The sequence below is a fragment of the Delphinus delphis genome, chromosome 7 (assembly GCF_949987515.2).
Source record: "Delphinus delphis chromosome 7, mDelDel1.2, whole genome shotgun sequence".
Taxonomy (NCBI): Eukaryota; Metazoa; Chordata; class Mammalia; order Artiodactyla; family Delphinidae; genus Delphinus; species Delphinus delphis.
Window position 1 is genome coordinate 12,291,055 of NC_082689.1, and position 6,502 is coordinate 12,297,556.

A 6,502-nucleotide genomic window follows, 5' to 3' on the forward strand; every position below is an offset into this window, starting at 1 on the left:
GGCAGCTGCATGCCTTGTCTTGCCCTTTCTGCTCCAGACTTTCTTTTCCTAAACTCTGAGGCAGGACATTGGTCCTCTATCACTTTGTTGAGGTCTGCTTCTGGCATATTATTGATTAATTAAACTTTGACTTTCTCCTCACCGTGTCCAGATTCAGCTAAGGTTGCCAGATAAAAGACAGGATGCTCAGATAAATCTGAATGTCAGGTAGACAACAAATACATTTTGGGATAAATATGTCCCAAATACTGCAAAGGACAAACTTATGCAAGAGACATTGTTTATCTGAAATTCAAATTTAATTGGTTACACTGTATTTTTATTTGCTAAGTCTGGCACCTTAAATTCCGCAGTTAGGGTACTTGACAGTGTCTGAGTATCTGAATTTATATGTTACTTACCTTCAACTTCTTCAGGGTATGCAAACTCCCTTAGCACCAGAATAGTTTTGTGTAGCCCAGAGTGACCCAAGGTAAATATGCAAACTAATCCTGAATTACAAAAGTTTGATAAATCCTAGGAATGTGGCAAAGGAGAGTGGGGGAGAGATTTAAAGGATTAGGGGTCAGTGGAATGTACGAGTCAGGAATGTTCAATATTGTAGGCTGGGATTAAGCTATTTGGAGGAAGCTGAGGTGGGTGAAACCAGTTGGTTTAGAGGTGACTGTCAGGGTGGGATTTAAAAGGAGAAAAGCAGTGCAGCATTGTGTTTGATTCTTTCAAAGCTGCAACTACTTCCACATTAGGAGTTTCTGGGAAAGGGGGAGGGAGTAGGAACAAGGCATTTCTTAAGATTCAGGCTGGCACTTGGACTGGAATGGAGATTATAATTCTATGTGTGATTCTGAAATACGGCGGCGATAATCTTTGGAGTCCTGCCAAAGCATTCCAAAACATATTCTTAACACTTTAGAAAAGAGGGATGGGGAGAAAACATTTAAGCACAGAATGCTCGGAGAGATTCTTTGTACTCTCTTCTCTCTCCTTTTTTTTCTTTCTATCTCATCTTCATTCTATCAGTTTTCTGGGAGTAAAATCTAATTGTTGGTGTTTGTGTCAAATGAATTATGTGTATGCATGTATGAATATAGTTTAATTTAAAACCATGATCGCTTTTGATTATAATTCAGAAGCATCCTAAGCTTTTAATGCAAAACAACAGAAAAACTGGGAACCAGAGTTTAGCCAAAGATTAAATTTGTGACTAGCCATGGGAAGATTTACAGTTAAGCACTACTATTAAGACTAATTTCCCCAATGGTTCCACTAGATTTTCTGCATGCTGAAGAGTTACACTGGAGTATGTCAGATCTTAGTCATCTTGGTAAATTGCATGAAATCAACGAGGTATGTGACGACTGTAGGTTGGAACAGTGATTTGAGTTCTGTATTATGTATCTGAATTTGAAATTAATGTTTGACTTTAAGGCTTCTTAGAAAATCCAACACATCTTTCTTTTGTCTTATCGGTTTGTTTTATTAAGCCTTGAAATAACCTGCAGAGTGTCCAAGGAGTGCAAAGGAAATGGGGTTAAGGATATTCATCTGATCACTTTCACATCAAGTCTAGATATTCAGCAGTTTAGGAGGAAATGCAGCTACCAGCCCCCAAATGAAGCTGCTGGTAAACTGGCTATCTTACCTTGCCTTCTAAGAACTCTCTTCCCTCTTCTCCTTTTCCCTCTTCACTTTCTCTCTCTCTCGGTAATGTTTTCGCACTATGTAATGGTCATTTTTGTATTACTTACTGCAGGGTCCCCAGGAAGGTGAAGGCAGAGGAAACAGATTATGTGCCAGGGAGCTGGATTTCCTCTAAAGCCTTTTCCATCGAATGAAGCTTCCTCCTTTCACAGGTTTATAAACAGCCCTTCCTGTGATTTTGCAGCACGGAATATGGTGAGTCCTCCTGTCAGCTCAGTGCAGCCAGGTGCTCAGCGTCTGCTGCAGTGAGCTAGTGCCTCTGCAAGCTGCGTGTTTGCTATCATACTGGCATTCTGTCATCCTCCGGGGAACCAGGAGGCTCACTGTAACGTACAACGCTCCCCACTTGGTCATGCAGGTAGCAAGAATATCACATTAATATGAAATGCTGATGCTCTGCTTCTGCGTTGCTATTTTTTTCCCTGATAAGCCTATCACAGTGATATCAAAAGCAGCAGGAAGCCCAGCCTTGGTGGTACATTACTGCTTTGTGGCCAAGAGGTCCTGGAGGACAGAGCAGAGAGTTTTTCTTTTCCCGGAGGAGTGAGGGCAAGCCCCCTTTTCTTCACATGATTTCGTTTTTCCATATAACTGTTGAATTTCTGGCATGGTAGGAAAAGCATAGTGATAGAAGTCTTTCTGGATGGAGAAACTTGCTAAGCCCATGCAGATACATGTATAATGGAAAGCGTTAGCAGTCAGTCCTTATTCTAAAGGTAAAAACAAATATTGGGGAAATCATCCCATATGCGTGATTACTAAATTCTGGATTGTCCAACTACTGCATGTGGCATGAAATTTAGATCAGTGGAGGGCAGAGCAAATGTTCTACCTGAATAATTATGAATTTCATTTGTAAATTACATTAATGAGTTTTCACAAATGGCAGATTTGGTGATATCAGAATTAACCCTGTCTCATATTTCTTCATGATTGTATCCCAATCTAAGTGTACGCCAGATACACCTCATTTCATATTCTTTATACAATAGAAAACTGTGTACGTTGAATTTTAATAAAGCAAACTACATTTTAACTCTGTGATGGCGAAACAGATGTGTGAAGATTGATATTAATTTAATGATTACTATGTGCCAGGCACAGTGCTTAGTTCTTTATATGAATTTTCTAATTCGAATCCTTACAACTCCATTATTTAGGTACTATAATAATTCCCATTTGATACATGTAGAAATTGGCCCAAAGGTCGAATAACTTATCAGTACCTAGTGATGAAGTTCAGATTTCAACTCAGACAGTCTGATATTCCTGGGCCCAGGCTATAATGGTGAAAAGTGATCCTACATAGTTGTCACTATGTAGGATGTATGTTGTAAACCTCAGGCTTGCTATGGTTCAGACTGCATAGTTGTTCCAACGAGATAGTTCCAACTAGATATTCCATTCTAGGGAATTGGGATCTCATTCTACCCTCATTGCCAAATCTCCCTTGTAGGACTTTGGGACTTCCCTGGCAGTCCAGTGATTAAGACTTCGCCTTCCAATGCAGGGGTTGCCGGAGCTGGTCAGGGAGCTAAGGTCCCACATGCCTCGTGGTCAAAAAACCAAAACATAAAAAAAAAAAAGAAAAAAAAGAACAATATTGTAACAAATTCAATAAAGCCTTTAAAAATGGTCCACATCAAAAAAAACTCTTAAAAAAAAAAGACTAACATCCATTTGGTCAGACTTTTGTTCCTAATCTCTATTTTGGACTGCAGTTAGCTTGGACACAGGAGGCAAGGCATTCAGTAGCTTTGCTGAATAAATGAGTAGGGTCTTGATAAACGTAAATTAATTTTGTAGTGTTGTTTTTGTATTTTGCCAGATGTAAAGGGGTTAAAGTAACATTACTGTAGTTAGCAATAGTATTCTCTCTGGAGTCTTTATCCTGCCATAGTAGCAGAAAAAGTACCTTAGTTAATTTAGGTTTTCCCGTGCTTTTCTCATACACTGCAGCTATACTGGGGGTGAGTTGAAGGCCCTAACCAGCTAAAATAGAACTGGGGGACAATGCCCAGATTCTCCTTTCAGGACTGAGGTATCCATTCTCCCAGCTACCAAGAGTGTTGTCTCTTGACAGCTCACAGCTGCACTCCACCCTGGGACTTTCCCATGGTTGTTACTTTGGGGACCTCCTTTCAGCCATATTAACTGATATTTTATAGATATTTATGAGTGTTTATTTCTGTCCCCCGTCTTTTACCCTCTCTCTGTTCCAACCATCTAAACCTTCTTCATTCATTGCCTCAGGGGAGGGCAGCAGTCAGACCAAAAGCACAAGTGGTGAAGACCACCCACCGTCTTTCTACATTGAAAGACCACACCCCAGAGGGAGTAAAAAGGCTTCCGATTTTAGTTAGGAGGCTAGTTAGCCCTTATGGTGAGGATCAACCCACTTCTCTCTTCTCATCATGTCTCTTCTGCTCCCTTCTCTTCCCTTCTCCAGGGGAGAAGAGTGTTGGTTGAAGAATTCACTTCTCAAGCCCTCACAATGACTAATCTGATCTTTCAAAGATGTAATCTCACTACATCTAGCACTTTATTGTAGTTGAAATCTCTTTGCCGGCCACAATTCTGTTAAAGCATCATCAATCTCTTCTTTTTTTTTAAAATCTAGGATTTAAAAAAAATACACTGTTCTGCTCATGGGGTGTTAATAATTATTTGTTGTTATTTTTCTTCTTATTATTGAACTTGTTGACTATAGCCAGGACACAAAATAATAAAATGCATATCAAGTATAAAACTGACATTAGATTTTTGAAACTCATTGTTGACCATATCAGCCACACTGATAAGAATATGCAGTCCTCTCCTCACAGCTGCTTGACTTAGGTTTCTCTTATATTTTGAAACTTATAAACATCTTTCTTAGTATCCACAAGAATCTATTTATAATGTTCACACACTTCAATGATTCACTGTAGTCACTACTTGTAAGTAAATATCTCACTTCCTGGATAGATAATGAGATATCATGAATGAAGCTGGTACTATGAATGAAAGGGTTACCAAGGAGAGGAGGCAAACCAAATCCAGGATTCAAGTATACCTTCTTTCCTTTCATTGGTCCCTGAGATGAGTAAGGAAACTGCCCAGGGGATTTGAGGGAACAACCTTTCGGCTTTATCACTAAAAGGGAATACTTGATCAATAGAATTAAGGTGTTCAACCATGGTGATTGTTAAGGAAGTGCATGTAAAACTAACAACCATGTACCATGTCATGGCTCTTAAACTGTCAAAGATGAATACAACAGTAATTTCTATGGGTTCAGGAAATGGACACCTTTTGCTCAGCTAGTAGAACTGTAAGTTGGTCTTCCCTTTCAGAAGAGTAATTTGTAATTTGGGACACAAAGCCTCAAAATACTTGTTTTCCCTTTGATTTAGTAATTTCATATTCAGGAATTTATCCTAAGAAAATTATCAGAGATGAGGCAAAGAGTTATGTACAAGGATGCTTATTGAATATTTATTTATAACACTGGAAAATTAGAACCAACTCAATGTGTGGCAATAGACAGATGGTTAAATATTATCATGATTATGCTATGAGATAATATGCATCAATTCAAATTTTTGAGCAACATTTAATGACACAGAAGAAGCTATGACATTACATTAAGTGAAAAGTACCATATTTAGGATAATACAAATTTTGTAAGTAAGGAATAACTATTTTGGGTATAAAAAAATTCCAGAAGGAACCAACTCTGCCAACACCTTGATCTTGGACTTCTAGCTTTTAGAACTAGGGGAGAATAAATTTCTGTGGTTTAAGGAAAAAAAATTCCAGGAGGAAAATAAACCAAACTGTGAACAATGATGTAGTAGAGTTGAGGAGTTTTAATTTTTTCTTTGTAATTTCTATACTTTCAAAAATTTCCAGATCAGCTATGTATCACTTATAATTATGAAGGAACAACAGAAGTATTCTCATACAAGTGATATTTGTCTTTGGTGATGACATTAGTGCCTTCGCATGGAGAGGAAGAAAGCACTCCATATGTACACAGTGCCATTCAATGATAGACGTATCTGAGGATCACTTCCACAAAGTGCCCCACCAGTCTCTGTCCTGCTCTCAAAGTCCCAGTTCTGGGTTTCTTTGGCATGCATGTACTGTGAGTACAGCATTAAAAGCTCAATCTCTTCCTTTGTAGGGTGACAATGGGAATTGATCTTTTGTTATTCCTTGAGGATTACTTGCTAAAATGCTTTGTTCATAACTATGCATGATTTGGAAACTTCCTTCTCTTCAGAAACAGCAAACATGTTAAACTGTAAGCAAAGTAAAGAATTTTGCAGACCATAGTCTTTCTCAACTGCTGTGGCATGAACTTAGACTTACACTCACGGGGATATTTTTGAAAAAGGAATTTGAGCATCATGGAGTGGAGAGAGAAAACGACCACTTCCATAGAAACAATAACATAAAGTTCCTGATTTCTGTGTCTACTGAATTAGAAAAAGAATTATTAGTTACTGTTAATGGAAACTCATGCAGTTATGAATGCAATGTAAGGTTGCAATGTTTAGTATTTCTCCAAGGAAATTGTTTTCTTTATCCCTTTTTAATTTTTTAAATTGAAATATAGTTGATTTACTATATTATATTCAGGTGTACAAAATAGTGATTCAATATTTTTATAGATCATATGCCATTTAAAGTTATTACAGGGACTTCCCTGGTGGTCCAGTGAATCCATGCTTCCACTGCAGAGTGCACGAGTTTGATCCCTGGTCGGGGAACTAAGATCCCGCATGCCATGTGGTGTAGCCAAAAAAAATAAATT